The sequence below is a fragment of the Fukomys damarensis genome, unplaced genomic scaffold, assembly GCF_012274545.1.
Source record: "Fukomys damarensis isolate Sample0158 unplaced genomic scaffold, DMR_v1.0_HiC HiC_scaffold_33, whole genome shotgun sequence".
Classification (NCBI taxonomy): Eukaryota; Metazoa; Chordata; class Mammalia; order Rodentia; family Bathyergidae; genus Fukomys; species Fukomys damarensis.
Genome location: NW_022900945.1, coordinates 20,958,628 through 20,980,762, shown reverse-complemented (window position 1 = coordinate 20,980,762; position 22,135 = coordinate 20,958,628). Strand labels below are relative to the sequence as shown.

At 38.2% G+C, this 22,135-nt stretch overlaps 1 long non-coding RNA gene across 1 annotated transcript; it reads right to left on the bottom strand.

Annotated features, from left to right (window-relative positions):
• Positions 1-4,479: 4,479 nt before the first annotated feature.
• LOC104870889 lies at positions 4,480-22,112 on the bottom strand. The gene is made up of 4 exons (XR_782648.1): positions 22,002-22,112; positions 17,976-18,093; positions 4,641-4,771; positions 4,480-4,532 (listed from the first exon to the last, which is right to left on the bottom strand). It is a non-coding gene; the product is annotated as an uncharacterized LOC104870889 (long non-coding RNA).
• Between the last annotated feature and the right edge of the window lie 23 nt (positions 22,113-22,135).

Sequence of the window (22,135 nt, the reverse complement as noted above, 5' to 3'; positions counted from 1 at the left end):
AAAAAAAAAAAAAAAAAAAAAAAAAAAGCCAGGCAGGTGGGGCACAAGGGAGGACAGGCTTCTATAGGGCACATGCAAAAGTAAAATAAAGACAATATCTGATCAGTTACTCCTATACAGTGGCATTATTTGGTCTGCCCACTAGGAAACCCCTAGTTAGTTGTATAAGTGATCCAGTGGCTTCAACTAGTAGAATTTTAGGTTTTTTTGTTTTTTGTTTTTTTTCTTCTAGTACAAGCATTGAAAGGAATGGTCCAAATCAAGTTTTGCTTATGTTTGCATTGCATGCAAGGTTAAGGTTACTTTCAAGGCTTAAGTGGTTTTGTCTACTCTGGAATTTTCCAGTCCTTGTCTCCATTTTAATTTGCTTTAACAATATCTGCTCTTTAGCAGGCACTGTGTCAAATGTTACTACAGTAGTAAAGAGAAAATGTATGGCCCTGCCCACTGGAACTTAGAAACAAATGGGGTATCAAAAATAAATACTGTATTCCTATCTAGTAGTATGGAGCAGCAGTGACTATTGAGAGCTGTAGAAAAACCAGAGTAACCCAGACTACAAAGGACAGAACGTTTCCCCAAGGGAAACAGGCCAAATCTAAGAGGTAGAGGATCAGTAGCCATTAATCAGCTGTGTTAAAGGCTGTGGCACATTTTTAAGGGATAAAATAACTAGAAAAGGGAAGCGCAAGGAAAGGCTCTGGCAAGATAAAAATGCTACCAAAGACTATATAGCAGTGAAGATACAGGAAATATTTGGAAATTAATACACAATCTCTCTTCGTGGTTCAATGATGTCCGCAAACCTATCCAGGTTAAAGTTATTATTTATTCAAACTCAGCCACCTAAAAATAATAACAATTAAACACTTCTATGTTACTTATATTCTACTGAGGTTTCCCCATAGAGTAATATGATTTTTATCTACATCAATGGTGAATGATGTAGATTAAAATCCTCTTAAGGCCAGAGCTAAAGCTTACTTCAATTTACAAGGCAGTCAGGGCAGCATCAGAAGCAAATGGTAATGAGTTAAAGCTTTCTGATACTTTTGAAAGTTAGTTAAAATATGCTTGATAAGTGACTGTGATACTATGCTTCAGGACGTACTTACTTTTAAAAAAGGAAGTAAACTTGAGTTTTCAGATAGAAATTGGCACACTGGATCATTCTAGCAAGAAGACCTGCAGAATTCTTGATTTCAAATTTCTTAATTATTTGCATAATTAATTTGGCACACAGCCTTGGTCCGTTCAGGCTGCTACAACAAAACACCACAAACTGGGTGGCTCACAATCCTAAAGTGTCAGCAGCTTTGGTGTCTGGTAAGGACTGTTCCTCATAGACGACATCTTCTAGCTATATGGCTACATGGTAGAAAGGGCGAGACAACTTTCTGGGGGATGTTCTATAAGGGAACTTGTTCCATTCATGAAGGCTCCACCTCATGATCTAATGACCTCCCAAAGTCCCAACCTTCTAATATCATCCTATCGGTGATTAGGTCTCAACATAAGAATTTGGGGAAAATGCACGTTCACACCATAACACATGTATATTACTGCTAAAATAAAGGCTCCTGAAATAGATTAGGCATCAGTATTAAATAATTGACTATGATAGGGATTGAATGGCCACTGTTTTATAACTTTCAATGAATACCAGTTGAATTCCTCTGAATGAAGTAACCCTCTTGTCCTCAAAAGCAATGGAAAGAAGATTGGGAAATTTCTGGTCTAGCCTGAAGCAGAATCAACTGCGAGCAGAAGACAGCCACAAACCATCATGACTTCCTTAGCGATTTGAATTATGTGTCCAAACACTTCAGGGATAAAAATCAAACCAGGAAGCCAATTCATTAACTCCTAGCTGCAACCAATCAACAAATCTGGCTCACAGACCAATCCAGGAGTATGAAAGCCTTTGAAACCTGGGAAACTTAATAGTGTTCTGTCATTGACATTTGAGCAGTCAGATTGCACTGTGGGCCGTAGCGTTCATGGATTTAACATTTGTGGCTTACATTATTTGAGAGTAGGCCTAGATAAAATTCATCCCAATGGTAGCCCTTCAGGGTACTTCTCACACTCTCTGGTGTCTTACACTTTAAATACTTTACAGGGAGTTCCTATTGAGGCTCCCAGCAGTTACCTCACTTGCTCAAGGGACCCCAGGTAGTAACTTTGCATACCTAGGCTTGTCTAATTCCAGAGTGCCTTTGAGCACAATGTTATGGAGGCACAAAACTCAGTGGCCTCTTCTGTGGCTGAGGCAGAGGCTCACCTGCATTCACCCAATGGACCTGGCTGACCACCCAAGATTCCCTTTCACCGAGGCTTGAATGCTCTCCACTCCCAACAACAAACTAACAAAACTATTTGGTGTGAAATACTGCTGCAAACTAAAGTGATTGACTCAGACTGCTGATAAAACAGAAAAGAAACTAACACATCTTAAGAACTGGAGTATTTAGAAAACTCAAAGTGGATCATCATCTTTTGGAACTCAGGTGCAGGCAGGTAGAAAAAGCAGTGTGGAGATGCAGCTTGGAAACAGTTCTGGGTTTTTTCTTTCTTGGCATTTCTTTTTTTTCTTTCAGCTTTAATTGAGTTTACTGGTACATTTTAGGAATACAGTATAGTTACATTCATTGTTGGGATCTTGTACCTCTACATGACAAGTCTTAGTTCTCATTTTTTCCCCTTGTCCGTGCCCTCCCTTCACCCCCTCCTCCCCTCCCCATCTACAACCACTTTATTTCCATCTTTTCATTATCTCACATTTTTTCCTTTTCCCTTTTTACCCTTCCCCTACCCATCCCACCTTCCCTTCACCTTTAGCTCCTTTCTTCCCATTTCTCAATATCAGTAATCTTATTAGGATCTTCTGTATTATTGCAGATTATTCACACCAGAGAAACTATTCGGTATTTACACATGTGTGCCTTATTTATTTCACTTAGGAGTATACCTTCAATATGTATCCATTTTCCTAGGAATGAATCTATTTTCTTGTTCTTTATGGCTGAGTAATATTCCATTTTATAGAAAAACCACATCTTCTTTATCCAGTTTCCAACGGATGGGCAAATGGGCTGTTTCCAAGTTTTAGCTATTACAAACTGTGCCGCTATGAACATGGGTGCACATACTTCTCTGTGATATGATTCTTTTAGTTCTTTTGGAAAGATACCCAGCAGAGGGATTCTTGGCATTTCTTTTTTCAGTGCTAGGAATTGAACCCAGGGCTTTGTACATGCTAGACAAATATTCTATCACCGAGCTACATTCTCAGCCCTGGACTGTTTCTTTCAGAAGAGCAGGGATAGTTGAAGTGGAAACTTACAATCTGTATAATAGAAAATTCATTTCAACATAAATACAGTACATAAAATTTTTGTCTGGATAACACCATGTGGCTGGTTTATATAAGTCATTTTATGAAGGCAGTGTTCCTACTGACAAGAATATGCGTGTATATGTTCATATATCAGTGGTCTTTCAACATGGGAAAATTATTATAAGACTAAATTCTCTAACATGAATATTTTAAAATTAAGTACAGTAAGAGGAAGATCAGATCTAGGGATGGGTCATTTTAATCATGGCGGAAAATCTATTCAGTAAAGATACAGAAACTGACTGCATTTCAAAAGTATTCATCATTTTAGGGAATGGAATTCGTCAAGGTTCTGTTTTAACTACCTTGGCCCCACATCAGTCTTTACTGATGGGCTCTAAAGTTTTGTTGAGAAAGGGGGGGGGACAAATGTATAAAATGTAGTACTTTACAGAGAATTCCTAAAAATCAACAATTCCCCTCTTCCCTACCCTAATTCTTTACTCCCCACATTAAGATGATATTCTTACCCTGTCAAATTATGAGTACTGTAGTGTCTCTCTCTCCATCTCTCTCTTTCTTTCTCTCTCTTTTCCTCTGCACATCCCTCCCTTCCCCAGATTATCACAGAATTAGGTGACACGGTTTTCTTCCTAAGACTTCTTTTCTTTGTTATATGTTAAGCAGCATCTGCAAGAGCATCCCCAATTTACTTAGAGAACTTTTGTTTTCTCTTGAATGTACATACACTGAGCACCTTCTACGAGGCTGTCCCTATTTTGGGTACTAGAGATATATTCCTTTAAAAGGAAAGGAAAAGGAAATCCTCTCTTGCAGCACTTAATTTTTGTATATATTAGTGGTTCTTAACTGGGATAATTTTGCACTTCACTCCTCTAGTGACATTGGGCAAAGTCCAAGAACACATTTTACATTTTGTTTATCACTCTTGAGACAGTAGTACCACCAGCACTTAGTGAGTAGGAGCTGGAACTACTATTTAACCTCATGCTATGCACAGTCACTGAGTCAAAGACATCAGTAGTACCGAGGTTGAGAAATCCCAAGGCTGAAAATTGAACATCAGTTGGTTATGTTTGTGCAACACAGAGGTTCTCCATAATTGTACACATACCTGTCCTGGACATTAGGATGAGAGATGGCCGGGGCTCTGAAGAGAATGCTTGAGAATCTGTAGCATGAATTATTAGTCAGGTTGTTTTAGTTGTGAAGAAAGTCAATTCAAAAGAACTGAAAAAGAGTGCATTGGCTGCAAGGCCAGGAAAGGTGCAGAACTCACCTGTGTCGCTTGAGGAGGAAGGTCAAACCAAATGCCCAGTAACTTCAGGCTAAGCAGTAAAGAAATCATAATGGGAGCTGGAGTATTATTCGTAATCGCATTGTACTACAGTGAACAGACAAAAGGTAGATCTGCAGGAGAAAAAAAAATGGGCAAGAAAAATAAAATATTTTTATGCAGGTATACTCAGTAAAGTATGTAAAATTCTAGTCGTGCCTTGAAGGAATAATTTTAAACCACTCTAACATGAGAAACCCAAAGACACTTTCGTCTTTCCCAGTCTTTGGCCATTCAAAATATTTTAGATAACATTGGTACATTCATGATATTACACTGGGCTTTTTTTCTCATAAACTGTGTTCTGAGGAGTACACAGAAAATTTTGATAGTTAGAGATACCCTGAATTGCTGTATTGATCAGCTTCGAAATACTATACGGGAATACCAGGCCCAGGTTGTTTATTTCAGCTTACATCTCCAGAGGGTTAAGTCTAAGATTGGTTACCTTCATCAGTTTAGCCTCTGGTAAGGGCATCACATCATGGTGGGCATGCATGTTGGAGTGAACATTCATATCTCAAGTCAGGAAGCAGAGAGAGGACAAGCCAGGGTCCCCTATCCCCCTGGAAGGTATAACCCTAACGATCTAAAGACCTCCCATAAGATTTCACTTGTTAGAGGTCCACAGAACCTCCAGTGCCACCACCCTGGAGACCAAGACATTGGGGACATTGATTCAATCTATAGCAGTTACTAAACAAGAATTTATAAAATCTATAGATAATGTTATGGTGACATTTGCCCTTCTAGGCAGGGACAAAGTGTACTAGAATGAGTTAAATTTGTGCAGTTAAGGAAATATTGAGTATGTCTTATTTATATAGCAAGTAGAATATAAGATCCAAAGCATATTTGTGCCTTCTTTATCCATTGAATCACATACTAATTTGTACTGTTTTTCAAGTTTCTCCTATATTTAAATGTGCCAAAGACCCTCCGATATAAAACTGTCTGTTATGTGTCTCCTCTGCCCATTTTACAAAGTTGAGACCAGAGGCAACAGTAAACTTCTTCTCAGAATGATAAACTAAAGGGACCAAGCCACAGACAGAAATCTGGCCAGGATCAAACATATTTGCCTGGTCTGTAACCTCTGCCCTTCTGATTACTTCTCCACCCTCTTATACAACCTCAGTCCTAACCATCTTCCAAGAAGTACTGACCCATTCAAAGGAGAATGAAGAGATCCAGCCTCTCTGCTGGAATCTCTGATGTGAGCGCCATGTATTTCTTCAAAATAAACAGAGAAGCCTGTCCTGGCAGTGATGATTGCATTCATCTAGAACAGGGCCAGTGGGGCTGGCTCTGCCTTTTGTAAACCTGGTAATTAACTTTTGTCAAGATTTGTAAAGATGTTAACAGGGTCCTGCCACTCTCCACATGTATATCAACATTATTACTTTTTAAATACAAGACAACAGTTTCTTCCTGTGGAAAATTCATTTGGCCTCACAGTGTAAGGAATTCAGCTACTAAAACTGTTTTAGAGAAAAAGTGCAGAATGCAGATTGAAGGGTATGGTTTGTAGTTCTCACTTATTATTGAAATAAAGGATAACTTCCAAAAAATGACATGAGCACAGAGCTTGTGTAATCTCCATTCCCAGTGATTTTTCTTTGATTGATGTGCCATTAATACTTTAATTGGCAACAGGTGCAGCTGATTGTTGGTTCCTAGGCTGAGAAGTCTGAAATTGAACATAAGGTTCTGATAAATTAATAAACTCCTCTGTTCTAAACAGTTGTTGCCGAGAACTAACTTTCCATGGAGCACTGCTCCATCAAGCACACTGAATTCTTTATGTTAAAAAGCAAAGTGTTACTTAATGATAAATTAAAATTACACAAAGAGCCACAGATAGAACATAATAACATCCCCCTCCCAGGGAAAAGGGAAATTGCTGGAAGGAGCAAGAGAATGTGATTTATGAAATAAATTGGTTCTCTTTTGTAGACCAAAGTGTTTTGTCTCTAGATTCCATATCACATTATTAAAATAATTTTGTGTTATTTAATATAAATGGGGAAAGGAAGAATAAAGGATTTTTTACATAAGGTCCTTTTTCCCCTGAGGTAAAAATTAATATTGAGTAGAAACCTAGGGAAAAAATACTGAAGTTTTTAGGAAAGATCTTATAGTTATGTTTTGTTTTATTTATTAACCCTATACGTGTTGAAGCCATTAGCAATAATTTTGCTACAAGAATTTGCCTCTGATGGACACACCTTAATTTCCTATCAGTGAGAAACAGACTGTGTTTTCACAGGCTTGCTTGGGATGCTGAACCGGATGTCTTTGTCTCTACCTCCTAAACAAAACATGCGAGAAGACTCAGAGTATAAAGGAGTTGATGGGTATCAGAGCCCACCCACTCAACAACTCAGAGCTGTGAGAAATCCTGATGGAGGTAACAGGTGGGCCTCGCATGGGGCGGGCAGTTGGTAGCTTGCGCATGAGAGGGTTAGAGACCTATAGGATAGAGTGGGAAAGATTTCTAAATATACCCTTTTCTCCCCTAAATTGGCTTTTTTTCTGCACTGTAGCTATTATGGGTCAGAAAGGCGGCCATGGAAGCCCAGAGCTCTTTTAGAATATTGAGCCTCAATAAGAAGAGAAGGGCCAAAGAGAGTAGGGAGCCAATGTCACTGAGTGCAGAGCTGGCTGACTCCACTGCCCTTTTAGCCACGCTGGTAGGCTATCAGGGCCAAAATGCTATGAGGTTAAACTTCTGAAAAGGAAAAAGTGGTGATGAGTTGAACCCTGAAAAATAATCTCTAGAAGTTCTTCTTTCAGCATCATGACCCATCTGAAAACCAAACCAAACCAAAAAACTTCCTAGGACATAAGCTAAGATCCAGACTTTTGCCCTCCCTCCCTCCCTCCCTCCCTACCTCCCTCCCTTCCTTCCTTCCTTCCCTCCTTCCTTCCTTCCTTCCTTCCTTCCTTCCTTCCTTCCTTCTTGGCAAGGGCAGTTTAAGAACCCAAGGAAATTGAGGATGATCTCACAGGGGAGAAAATAAGACAGCAGAGAAAGAGAAACATCCCCAATATGAACAACAATTAGAGTGGCCCTTGCAGAAGAGTCAAATACACAAGACAGATAAGAATTTGAAATAATCATAATAAATTACTTCAGAAAGAGGGAAAACTATGGACACATAAAGTGGGAGCAAGCATTACAAAGGAAAATCAAATAGAATTGCTGGCTATGAAAAAATAACAACTGAATTTAAAAAGCAACATCAATGGACTGCTCAGAAAGCAGAATGGATGCAGCCATAGAACAACAGCATTAGCAGGGATAAAGTGAAGAAGGGAATACACAAAATGGACAATGAAGGACATTTTTCAAAATCTGGCCTGCAGGAGTTCAATATGAAAAAGAAAAAAAAAGGTAAAGAAGGATAGTAAAGAGATGATGACATGGCGAATTTTCCAAAATTAAGGAAAGGTCTAAAACTCAAGAGTGATATTTAAGATATCAAAGGTCTTTTTAAAATTCCAAAGCCTATACAGAGCAAAAGCAGAAGTACAGAGCAAAGGGACGTGAGAGGGTGCTGAAATTCTTGTCACACTCAGGGGGAAGATATGTCTAAGATAAGCTTTGATGTTGATGGAAGGAAATGGTGTAGAAATGTGGATATAAGTAAGTGAAATGTATTCATTAAAAGAATAAAAATAGAATGTGTAATCTCCAGAAAAACAAAATTAATTTCAACTTACCCAATGGAAGAAAAGGGAGGAAAACCAGAGGAATAAATAATAAATAGAAAATTCTAAACTTTAGAAATAAGTCAGAAACACTGCAAGGTTAGAAATACTATATTAGAAAAATAGTCTAGTCAAATCTGAACTCCAAAGACACGGGCTGAAACACAGGCTGTTCTGGCCAACTCCCTCCTTAGCTCAAAAATTTTAATATGAGTCAAAAAATAACTTAAATGAGATAAAATCTATTTATAAGAGAGAAACAAAATCAAAGATGTATAATAATTGTGAACATATATCCACCGGATACTAGAGCCTGAAAATTTATAAAGTAATAGCCAGCAGAACTAAAAAAAATAATAATAACTTAAAGCAGCAATAGAAGTTAGAAAGTTAAACCATATCTCTCAGACTCTTAACAGATCAGGTAGGTGAAAATTAAGGAACAATGCGAAGATTTGAATAATATTCTTAATAAACTTTACCTATTATCAGTGTATATGTATGCAACGAGTTATTATGGGGTAGTAACTGAAATGCAAAGAGCTTTTATTATCCAAGAAGTTCCACTTTACACTAACAAAGCTCCCTTCAGTATTCTTTCTGTGTGTGTGTGTGTGTGTGTGTGTGTGTGTGTGTGTGTGTGTGTGTGTGTGTGTGTGTGTGTGTGTGTGTGTGTGTGTGTGTGTGTGTGTGCATACACAAATGCACTTACAGTATAGGACTGAACCCAAGGCCTTCACAAGCATTGTGCTACATACCCAGAGCTGTTTATTTCATTTTATTTTATTCTATTTTATATTTTATTTGGGAATGGAGTCTGTCCAAGCCATTAAGTTGCTAAAGCTACATCTAAATTTATCATCCTCCTGTCTCAGCCTCTGGAGATGCTGAGACCATACTCAGCTCCCTTTAGCATTCCTTGAGGATAACCTGGACAAATGCTCTAACTCTTTGGTCACTCTTGAAAAGTTCATTCTAGTTAAGACTTCAGACTCACTTGAAGAACAGATATCTTTTCTCCTCCCCTCTATGGAGCAGAGAAATCTGCAGTGGGGAGAAGCTCTAGTACCTTCTTTCTCTGCTCCTCTCTACTCTACTTGCACATAAGAAGGGGATGAGGTAAAGACCACCCTGATGATGACTCTGCCTTTTACTTTTCTGAAATCTAATCCTCTTATCTAGAGTAGGAAATCAAGTATAGACCGATACTTTTAGAGAGAAAGGAACAGTGTCCCACTGGTTAAAGGACGTGACCCTAACTTCTGACTGATTCAGAAAATGTCAAAGCCCAATGAGAGTTTTAATAAGAAAGAAAAACTTGAGGATGCCCCCAACAAATGTGAAATATCTATCATCTTAAGCATACATGATATACTATAAAAACCTTCATAGTATAGGTTCTAAGGCATTAATGTATTACAAAGAAATTATAGATTGAATTTTTTAAGCATCAATGTGAAGCCGCATTTGACCTATGAAAATAATTTCTTTGGTCACACAGACTATGTATTCTCTGACAATGATACCGTAATGTTAAACATCAGTGACAAAAGGAGAACATCTTAATCTATTTTATGCTCCTATAAAATTGCCAAGACAGGGTAATTTTTATTGACCAGAACTTTATTGATTCGTGATTTTGACAGCTAGCCAATCCAAGATCAAGGAGCCAACATCTGAGAGGTACAATTGACTGTTATCCAATGTGAGAGGGCAAGAAAGAGACCAAGCAGGGGCTGAATTTATATTTTTATAAGGCACCTACTACTAAGTATTAGCCAGTAGTTAGGCTACTGCCCCAGAGACCCAAACACCTCCCATGAATCCTTACTACCCAACCTTGTCCCAGTGGAGATCAGGTTCCCAACACGTGCGTTTTCATGCAGATACATTCAAACCATGGCAGGAAACATGGGAAATACTTCTGACTGTTTAAAAAATAAATTGCTAAATAACCACAGATTTGTTGAAACTATTAAATATTCTATAAAAGCTCAGCAAGATACATAAAGAATGTGTTAAAAACAATGGAGAACCACCAACATAGAAAGAGCCTGAAAGACTGATCCTCCCTAACCCAGCTTTTTCCTCCAGGGCATTTGCCAGTTTTTAGCATGAAGGACTAGAATCCTAGGAAAAGAGCGGCAGTTGCAGTGGTCCAGGAAGACAAATATCAGAGGTGAGGACAACTGAAGCATCTGAGACTTGAGGGGCAAAACTGGAAGAAGGAAACCACAGGGAAGTCAGCCTGAAGACTTCTGTTCAAACTACTTGAGGCTTTGTCCAACTTCTAGCTGTATGCAAGATTTGATCTCAAAAAACTATCTGTAACTGACAGCTAGAAGGCCAGTGGGATGAATAGAGATGTTAGAAGGCCTGTGTTCTAGAGACAGAGAAAGGAATTCAAAGCTGGCCAACATGGAACAGCCCTTGTTAGCATTTAGTCTTTCAGGTAAGACATCAGAAAGTCTGCATCCTAAGAATAAAGACATAGTGCAATATAACAGCCCTAAAGCCACTCTTTAATAATAATTAGGTGAACATCTTCTGTTGCCAGATGAGACCTTAATGTTCTTAGAAGAAAAATAACACCATCTAGACTACATCACTTTAATGAAATTAGTATGTTCAAAATCCAACTACCATCTTAAGATTTTTTAAATGGCCAAAGTCAAGTGAAAATAGATATAAAATCATTCAAATATTAACATTATTACACAGGAACATTAAAATAGCTATATTTAAGAAAATATGGAATATTTAAGGATGGGCTTATGATCTATATTTTTTAAAAATCAAGATCTGAAAATAAGAATTTAATATGTTCACTTAGGAATTCAACAGACTGTAATAGCAGATAAACAAAGTAAAAAATATACTTTGTAAACTAGAAGACAAGATCAGTTTAAAATATTCAGCCAGAATTACAGAAAAGAAAAATAAAGACAAGTAAAATAAATATACATTAGATAGTGAAAATGTCCACCATATATCACTGGAGCCCTACACAGAAACAAATGAACATGTGAAAAAACAATATTTGAAGAAATACTTGTTGAGAATGTCTAAAACTGAAACATCAAACCATAGATTCATTAAATTTTAAAAAACCTAAATAGGAAAACAATGAAGAAAACTATATGCAGGCATAATAAAAAGCACTAAAACTAAAAGACAAAGAGCAAATCTAAAAAGTATTAAGAAGTTAAGAGGTAAAAATAATGTAAAATAGGGCTGGAGATTTAGCTCAGTAGTTCAGCTGCCTGCCTCACAAGTGCAAGGTCCTGAGTTCAATCCCCGGTACCCCCCCCCACCAAAAAGTAAAATTGGATACCTAAAATGTACCAAAAAACTTAATAAAGATAAAATTTAAAAATTAAGGAAATGATTCTTTGCAACCAAAGGAGCTATATACAGTCTTAGGGCTGACAGACCAACAAAAGCAATGAATGTCAAAAGACAATGGAAAGACATCTTTAAAATACTGAAAGAAATCCAGTACTAATCTCTAGCTTCAGAGTGAAAATATTCATCAGAAATAAAGGCAATAGGAGCAGACCAGTGAGGACTGCCCAGCCCCACAGGGAGCACACTGCTCCCCCACGCTCCAGCACCCTGGGCCTTCATCGCAGCAGACCGGTGAGGTCTTGCCCAGCTGCAAGGGTACCTCTGCAGCATTCCTCCCCTGCCTACCATGCTCTTGGGCCTCCTGCTTGTGCCAGTACCTGGATCCACACTGCAGAGGCACAGGTGACCATAAAGTCCATTTTACTGAACTGCGAAGATAGAACGGAAGTGAACAACTGCAATAAAGGCACATCAGACCTCCGTAGTTGGTAAGTTGGAGGGATCACCACCTTCCATCAGACCTCAGACTATCTTCAGGGGAAGATAACTGCAGCAGAATCTTGCAGAGTTCAACCCTGTAGTTGGTCAGAGAGCTCAACTTGGGCCTTGCAGCCAGAATCTACAAAATCTACACCTAGACATATAATAGTCAAGATCCCGGAAACGCAACAAAAGAACAAAATACCGAAAACAGGTAGAGAAAATAAACAAATCACATGCAAAGGAAAGCACGTCAAAATCACAGGGGTCTGAATCTCAGAGGTCCGCAGTTGGCTAGCTGAAACTAATTGACTTAGTTCTGCACATTGCCGCCCACATTGTCTATTGTGACAGCAGATATGCCCTGAAAGAGGCTCTTCAAATTTTTTTCTTTCTTTTCCTCTTATTTTTAGTTTTTATTTTTAAAATTTTATTTTCCCGTTCCTCAAATTCTTCATTTTTTCTTTCTCCTTTTTCCAACTCAGTCTCTTGCTCCCCCATGTTATTCATCTCCCTGTTTGTTCCTCTTCCTTCCCTAATTCAGATTTCTTCTTTCTTTTCCTTTTCTTCTCTGTTTTCCTTTGCTCAATTGTCATTAGTTTCAAAGGAAAGCGAGTACAATTTATAGCTTCACTATTACTGTTAAGTTGCTCTATTCTTGTCTTTGTTCTTGTACTCTGTCTTTCCCTCTTGTCTTCAACAGTTTCCTAGAGTTGGAGTGATCATCCTGCTTGCTTCCAAAACCAGGGAAAGACCCAACCAAAAAAGAGAACTACAGGCCAATCTCCCTAATGAACGTAGATGAAAAAAATCCTCCATAAGAAAATGGCAAACAGAATACAGAGGATCATCAAGAAGATCATACACCCTGACCAAGTTGGATTTATTCCAGGGATGCAAGGATGGTTCCACATACATACATCAATACATGCAATATACAATATTAACAGAGTCAAGGACAAAAACCATAGGATCATCTCAATAGATGCCGAAAAAGCATTTGACAAAATTCAACACCCATTCATGATAAAAAAAAAACCCTGCAGAAAATTGAATAGATGGTCTTTATCTCAACTTGATAAAGGCTATCTATGAAAAACCAATAGCCAACATCATATTAAATGGCCAAAAAAACTGAAAGCCTTCAAACTAAAATCAGGAACAGGACAAGAATGTCCGCTATCATCACTCCTGTTCAGTGCAGTTCTGGAAATATTAGCCGCAGCAGTTAGACAAGAGAAAGAAATTAAAACAATAAAGATAGGAAAGGAAGAACTGAAACTGTCTTTATTTGCTGGCGATATGATACTCTACATAGAAGAACCAAATAATGCTGCCAAAAGGTTTCTAGACTTAAGTGACACTTTCAGCAGAATAGCTAGATACAAGTTCAACACTCAAAAATCAATAGCCTTCTTGTACACAAATAACAGATTCTCTGAGAGAGAAATTAGGGAAACGATTCCTCTCACAATAGCATCCAAAAAAGTGAAATATCTAGGAATCAATCTAATGAAGGAAGCAAAAGACCTTTGCACTGAAAACTATAGCTCTACGAAAAAAGAGAACGAAGAGGATATAAGAAAATGCAAGATATCCCCTTATCCTGGGTAGGAGGAATCAACATAGTGAAAATGGCCATACTACCAAAACTGCTATACAAATTCAATACAATCCCGATTGAAATTCCAACAGTATATATCACAAAACTAGAGAAAACAATCCAAAAATTCATTTGGAACAAGAAGATACCTAGAATAGCAAAAGCAATTCTAACCAACAGAGACATGACTGGGGGTATCACAATCCCCAACTTGAAACTGTGCTACAAAGCCACTGTGATAAAAACAGTGTGGCACTAACAAAGAAAAAGAAATGAGAATCAGTAGAACAGATTGGAAGACAGAGAAAGAACTCCAGATGTACTCAGCTTTCTCATCTTTGACAAAGATGAGAGGAAAGGTAGCCTCTTTAATAAATTATGTTGGAAAAACTGGATTTCAACCTGACAAAGATTAGAATTAGACTCTTATCTTTCACTATGCACTGAACTAAAATCCAAGTGGATTCAAGATCTAAATATTAACACAGAAAAACTAAACTTGCTGGAAGATAAGGTAGGCAGAACTCTATAAGGAATTGACATAGGAAAAGATTTTATGAACAAATCCTCACTAGCACAGGAACTAGCATAAAGAATCAACAACTGGTATCACATCTTATTAAAAAGCTTCTGCATTGCAAAAGAAACTACCAGCAGAGCTAAGAGGCAACCTATAATGTGGGAAAAAATTTTACCAGCTGCTACTCAGACAAAGGACTCTTGTCTAGAATACATAAAGAACTAAAAAAAAATCAAGCCCCCAAATATAAAGATTCTGATTCAGAAATGGGCACCTGACATGAACAGACATTTCTCAGACAAACAAGTAAAAGCAGCAAATAAATATATGAAAAAATGTTCAACATCACTTGTCATTCAAGAGATGCAGATGAAAACAAAACTGAGATTCCACCTCACCCCACAAAGAATGGCTTCTATCAAGAAATCACACAATAACAAATGTTGGCGGGGTTGTGGGGAGAAAGGAACCCTTCTCCATTGTTGGTGGGAGTGCAGACTGGTGCAACCACTATGGAAATCAATATGGAGATACCTCAAACAACTAGGATTAGAGGTTCCATTTGATCCAGCTATCCCTCTGCTGGGTAACTTTCCAAAAGAATTAAAGAATCATACCACAAGAGATATATGTGCACCCATGTTTATATTGGCACAGTTTGTAATAGCTAAAATTTGGAAAGAGACCAATTGTGCATCAGTTGGAAACTGGATAAAGAAGATGTGGTTTTTCTATGAAATGGAGTACTACTCAGCCATAAAGAATGAGAAACTAGAGAAATTTATAGATGTACATTGAGGCCATACTCTAAAGTGAAATAAATAAGACACACATGCATAAATACCGAATAGTTTCCCTGGTGTGAAAAACTACAAGTGTAAATGAGATCCAAATTGTTTAACTGATAATGTGAAATAGGAAGAAAAGGGCTAAAGGTATATGGAAAGTGGGAAGGGTAGTGGAAAGAAATAAGGGAAAAGAAAAAACATTAGAAAAGAAAAAATGGAAACAATGTCTTTGTATATAGGAGAGGTGGAGGGGGTGAAAGGAGGGCAGGGGTATGGGGCAAAAGCGAGAACCAAGATCTATCATGTAAAGGTACAAGACCCCAATGATGAATGTAACTGTACTGCACACCTAAAAAGTACCAATAAACTCAATTATTTAAAAATTAAATAAATAAGGGTAATAAAATATCTTATATGACAAGTACAAGATATGCTAAAAAAAAATGACTACATCACAAGACAGAACAGCCAGATCGAAGTGATTCCCACTAAATCTAAGTCAATTAAAACATCAAAACAGATAATGACAATAAAAATTATATTTCATTGAATAAAATAAGGATTCAGGAGCCCACACTGATAGTTATCTTACTGAATCAATTAAAGTATAATGCCAACTTTAAAAAGTACAGGGAATTGTGGAGCTAGAAAATTATCATTTGACAACTATCGCGGTACCAATTTAGGCGAGAATCTTCAGTGGTTGATGGAACTACTGGTGAAATTTTGAGGAGGAAATAAGGTATTTACATAGTCTTAAAATATCTTACCCAAATCACTTATTAATTACAAAGAGATATGATGTGCTTTCCAATGTGACATACAGAGAAGGAAGAGAATATTGCTTGTGTATTATTTCTGCCAAAAATGTACAATTTGAATCTAAACATAAGGAAACCCAAACTGAGGATCAGTCTGCAAAACACCTGGCTTATCCTCTTCAAAAATGTCACTGTGATGCAGGAGTTAGGAAGCTGCTGTTTTAAACCCAAATAGAGATGTGGAAGACCTGAGCTACAGCGATGGCAATGAAGATTTTGAGGAGGGATCAAAAATAAGAGACATAAATCTTACATATTGGGCATATAAATACTGCTTGGACGTGACAAGAAAAGGAGATGAGGAAATCCACATTTTCCATCCAGGCTATTTATACAGAATGGAATTTTGAAGAGGACTTTCGAATGACAAGGTAAAATGAGTTTATTTTAGAGGTAGAGTTACTTTCAGGTTAACACGGGTCAATCAAGTCATGACCAGTACTTGGGTTGAAGGGAGAAACCAAATACGTTGTGAAGACATCTGTTGTAAGAAATGGTTACAGGCATGGCTCCCCGGGGGGAAAAAGAAAGAAAACCCAAAGGATGAGCAAAGAATAAAAAGAGAAACAAAAGGAAGGTTTATAGGATTTTGAATGAAAGTGGAAGGTTGTGGGATCCAGGAAAACAAACAGTAAAGAATTTGAAGGCCATGTATCTGATACTATGCTAGATCAGCAGATACAGATGATGAACACGTGATGCCCACACTCACAAAGCTCAACAGTTTGTCAGAGGAAAAAGCAAAACCAACACAAAACATTCAAACATTGATCTACGCAATATTATGGAAGAATATGCAGACTGTGGAATGGCAGCACCAAGAGGAAAGCTCTCAACTCTCACAGGGTGTTAAGAAGCATGGGACATGGGGCTATGCAAATACCAAATAGTTTCTCGAGTGTGAAAAACTAAAATAGTGCTCAAGATCCTCACGGGACACTTAGCGAATAGGAAGAAAAGGAACAAAGGTGTAGGGACAGTGAAAAGGATAGGGAATGGAGAATAAGGGAAAAGGAAAAAAATACGAGAAAATGTACAAATGGAATTCAAGTGCTTGAAGCGGGGAGGGGAGGAGGGGTGCAGGGAGGGGAGGGACAAGGGGAAAAATGAGAACCAAGGCCTGGCATGTGAAGGTACAGGATCCCAGTAATGAATGTAACTTCACTGTATACCTAAATTGTACCAATAAATTAAATTAAATGTTAAAAAAGAAGCATGGGACATGTAGCACACCTGTAGAAGCCCTGGAATGTCTTTAACGGCCTCAGTGGCACTTGCTTTGTGCTGGGCATTACCGTCCCCAGGAAAATCACTGATATGCTTGATGAACCAAGTGAATATTTACCCTCAGAGGGTCGTGAACACTAATGTAAGTGAGCCTCACTGTTCACACAGCACAGCCAATTCTCTCCTTCTGCATTTGGTCATCTCTTCTCCCAAACAAAACCAAGAAATCCTTTCTATTTTCTTGTTTGGTCTTTTTCTTATCACATTATTGTTTGGTAGTGGTGGGAAAAAAGGGCAATCTAGATGGGGCGTATTGAACTAGGTCATTGACACTTCAGGAAACTTCGTGAGACGTGTGAGAGAGGCAAGAGATAAAACTGAAGGGAATCCCAGGAACTCCATCAAGAAAAGATACTCAGCCCTTGGGATGCAGTGGTGAAGAAGGAGAGGGAACAAACCCATAATATGTATAAGGAACGGTTCTAAGTGTTCTACACTTGCTAACTTAATCTTTCATCTGAAGTAGCCTCTACATTGCTCCTATTTTGTAGATGAGGAAACTGAGGCATCAGGTAACTAAGCAATTTGCCCACACAGATTGTGTGAAGCTTTTAACTCAGGCAGTGCAGCTCCGCTTGTGCCTTTAACCACTACAACCTGAAGCAACCTAAAGCATGAAAAATGACAATATGGTAAATCCTGGAAAGGAAAAGAATAGGAAGCCATGAGATCCATTTCCCAGATGGAGAAACCTTAGATGAACTGAGGGAAACTGACCTTCTCATCATCATACTCATTAGTAGTTCAGTTGTGTTCTAATTCAGATCTCCAAGCTCCTCTGACAGTTCAGGACTCCTTTCTCATTCTGTGTGTTGCAGACTTGAAAAGGCAAAAACTGAAAACAAGAAAGGAGTTAAGTATGAATCAACTGGCATTGCCTTATTGAGGGTCAGAGAGAGAGATGAATGGAGAAGCACAGTCTGGGGCTCTAACTTTGCCCTGCTCATTAACAACTATGAGACTCTGTGCCTCAGTTTTCTCCTTTGTAAAGGATTAGATAATATCTCCATGGCATCAGATAATTGCCATGGCCCTTGCAGCTCTCACATTTTTGTGATGTTAATATCAATGGGTCTTCAATGGGATTGTGGACACTTTCCAGTCACCCAGAGCCTTGGAAACCTTTGTTCAAGGCCACAAAATGACAGTGCCTCAAAGAATAATGTATTTTAAATATATGTTAAGACAAAAATAACAGATCTTTATCCTTTAAGAAATAAGACTATATACTGCATCTATAAATAGTAAAAAACATTTCTGTGCACATTAACAGAGCTTTAGAACACTCTAAACTACCAAAAATATATGTTCTAACTGGAATCCCTGTGTGTGACCTGTTATCCACACCTAACCCACTGCAGGCAAACAACATTTCATTGTTTTCCATTAGCTTTTGCTCCTTATACTCTTTAATTCCTGGTGGGTGCTTTCTAATAAACCAGTTGTCCTATTCTTCTTTTTAGGTGATTAGACAATTTACAGTTATTAATTTTCTCCCTTCAAAGTTCTCTAGCCCCTTAAATGTTGGTGGTTTCTTCGTATGTTTGTTTTGGGTTTTTTTTAAATTCATTTGTTTGTGTGTCTGTTTTGGTACTTTCACATGATTGCCAACTTTTGGAAAAGGCCTTTTACCCAGTATCATTAGGTGCCATCATTGCAAATTGACATATTTTTAAGCATTTTTCAGACTAATTATCATTAGTTTGATGGCTCAAAGACTCTCGCTTTAGAGAAAGTAAGAATGTTTAGGATAGACATAGAAACTAAGCCTCTCAGGACTGATTGGTCATAAGATGACTCACACTCAGACATCAAATGCAGGCATCATCACATGAGTGGCAAATACAGAGAGGCTGGCAACATATTTTAGAATAGAAAATATTGAGGTTTGATCAATCAACTCTTTCTGAAGTATATGTGTACATTTATAGTTCCCAGAAAGTTATAAAAAGAACCGCAGAGCATAGTAGTGTCAAAAATGAACAGTATTTATGGAGTATCAACTATATGCTTTGATATGTGAGATATTTTACATGTGTCTTTAAAGCTAACCCTTATAACTCTGAAAGATATGCATCATAATCCTCATATGACAAACAAAGAAATGGAGATTTAGAAAAGGTGAGCAACTTCCACAGAATCACTAAGACAGGTTATCTCTAAAGTGTGACTGACATTGAAGATCTTCAATAGGAGATGTTAAGACACACTTTATTGGATTTGCTGCTGTAACAAATAACCATAAATTCAGTGACTGAAAGTGGCAGAAATTAATTCTCTCACAGATCTGGAAGTCAGATGTTCAAAATTAGCCTCAACAGGCAGAAACCAAGGGGCTGGCAAAATATACTCTCTTTCTCTCCGGAGACTAGAATAGAATCTGTTCCTTTCCTCTTCCAGCTTGCAGGGGCAACCCAAGCTCTCTCAACCCAGCCTCCAAGACTAGCATTTTCAAATCTCCTTCTGCTCCGTCTTCACATCCCTGCTCTTCTGTCTCATCTTTTTAAGAAGATACACGCGATTGTATTTAGGGACGACCTGGATTATTCAGAATAGTCTTTCACCTCAAGATCCTTTATTTAGTCACTTTTGGCAAATAAGGTAATATTGAAAGAATTCAGGGATTGAGGAGCTGAGACTTCTTAGGGGCCACCATTCAGCCTATTATAAGGAGAAATGTGAGACTTCCTCCTGTACCCCTTATTCTCTCCTGGCTCTCATGAGGCTTAACTGTAGAAGTATACATTCACAATTTCATGTCCACAGATCTGAAATCCTAAATACTCTGAAAACAGATATATATTTTCACAAATTTGGTACAAACTCTGTGGCAGTAAAACTGGATACAAATCCACTTGAAGTTCTCTACGATCTTTAGTAATCTCCTTAGTACAAACACGTTCACTGCATAAATATTAATTACTTTGGTTACCATGTTACTGCTAGGTATATTGTATCATCTATATTGCTATCACTATTCTAAAATCTGAGAATATCTGAACTCAGAATACATTTGATCCTAAAAGTTTTAGGTAAGAGATTGTGACGTGCAGGAAAGGGCACCGAAAACATTCTCAAAGGGTTTGAGTAGGGCTGAAACCTGAAAGACAGACTGAGAATCTCTTGAGGACCCTAGAGTTTAGTAGCATATTCAGGGAGTTATGGAACCAGCACGTTTGGGAAATTCTATGAGTGGCTAAAAACTGATTATGAAGTTATCCCTGGTACCAAAAATATATGTATAGAGAGAATGTGAATTATGGGAAGAAAGCCCTTTTTCCCTTTATCTTCTAGCAGCATTATATTCAATTGTTTATGTCTGGCTGTCTCCCAGAGTAACAGGGTTGGCTCCGCAGTGGCTGCTCATAGCAGCGACTCCTGCTGTCAATGTGAGAGGCCCAGGAACAGGATGGTTGCTTGCCTCCCTGTTTCATGTTCCGATGCACTGACGTGGCCACTGCCTCTACTTTTGCTCAAAGCCGCAAAGCCCATCAGGGAAGATCCTCCACCTGTCCTGGGAAAAAGTTTCTTCCAAGCTCCTCATCAGATGCTAGATGTCAAGTTCAGATCATCTTCTCCCTGTTGCCACCACCACTGCCACCATTTTCCTTTTTTGGGTAATGTCCAATGTCCTTTACCCCTCCCACAAACACACACACCCTTGGGGAGAGCTCCCGTCAGCACCTTTGGGGTGATGATCTTCTTATGTATATTCACACAAAACAAATATTCTCACTTTACTTTCTTTGACAGAATCAAGATACAGACCTTGAAAGGTTATTTAAATTTTTATCATTTAATTTTTAATTGTAATGCATTCTTCTTGGGCTAACCACTCTGAAAATGCTTAACCTTGGTCAAGGAGAAAGTAGATGTCTGAATCAGGCAAATCCATCATGTCAACTAGAAAAAAATTATTCCAAAAACATGTGCTATTTTGGAAAGATGCAGAAAGTCTAATAGCATCATTTCCCTTTGGATAAGATAATATATTGTTTACAGAGATATCCAGAAGGAGCTCAAACTATCTCACTTGGTGATTCACTCAAATTTGTCACAAATGTTCCTCTCCTTCCATTTTTATTTGTCATCAATATAAATGACATCCCTTCATAGTGTGGATGCCATTCTAGATCAGACTCCAAACTCTGACTGATATTAAAAAGGAACAAGAAATTCCACATAAGTAAAACTTCCAAAGAAGTAACGCATGCTTTCATAAAAGTCAAAATGTAAAAATCAAATCGGACTCATTGTCATGAAAGCATTTGGAGTGCATTGTTCGGAGTTCATAGGAAGGTTTTGGTAGTGCTTGACTTCTGGAAATCTAATGGTCAGAAATCCCTAGTGAGGGAGCTACAGTCACCATCCTCCTGTGATTACTATTAACAGAGAGAGCAGGAGAGTGGCAAACAAGTGTCCCCAGGTTATTCTAGCAGCAGCCCAACAGCTTCACAAGAGCTCACTGACCCTTACTCTTAGCATGGCCCTCTGGCTCCTCCCATCCATGCACAGACTTCTCCCAGACGTCTGCAACAAAGAGAAACCCTATCCTGCCCTCAGGATCCCCAAGGACGATACAGGAGCTCTGAGAAAAGAAGAGGACGAGTGGCACTGTGGCCATGTTTCCAGTGTAACTAAGAAAACATACCTAAAAGCAAATTTTCTAAAACGAGATTTTAAGCAATTATATGGACATTTAAATAAGTGCACAGCATGTGAAAGGCGATGGAGAGTACTCACGAGAAGGGAGAGTTTGGGGGAAAGATCACCTCCTTAGAAGTTAGGAGAACTGGGAGCTGCCCCTCGTTCTATCCTTGCACAAGGAAAGACATTTAACCTCATTGATCTCAATCTTCATCTACAATTGAAAATAA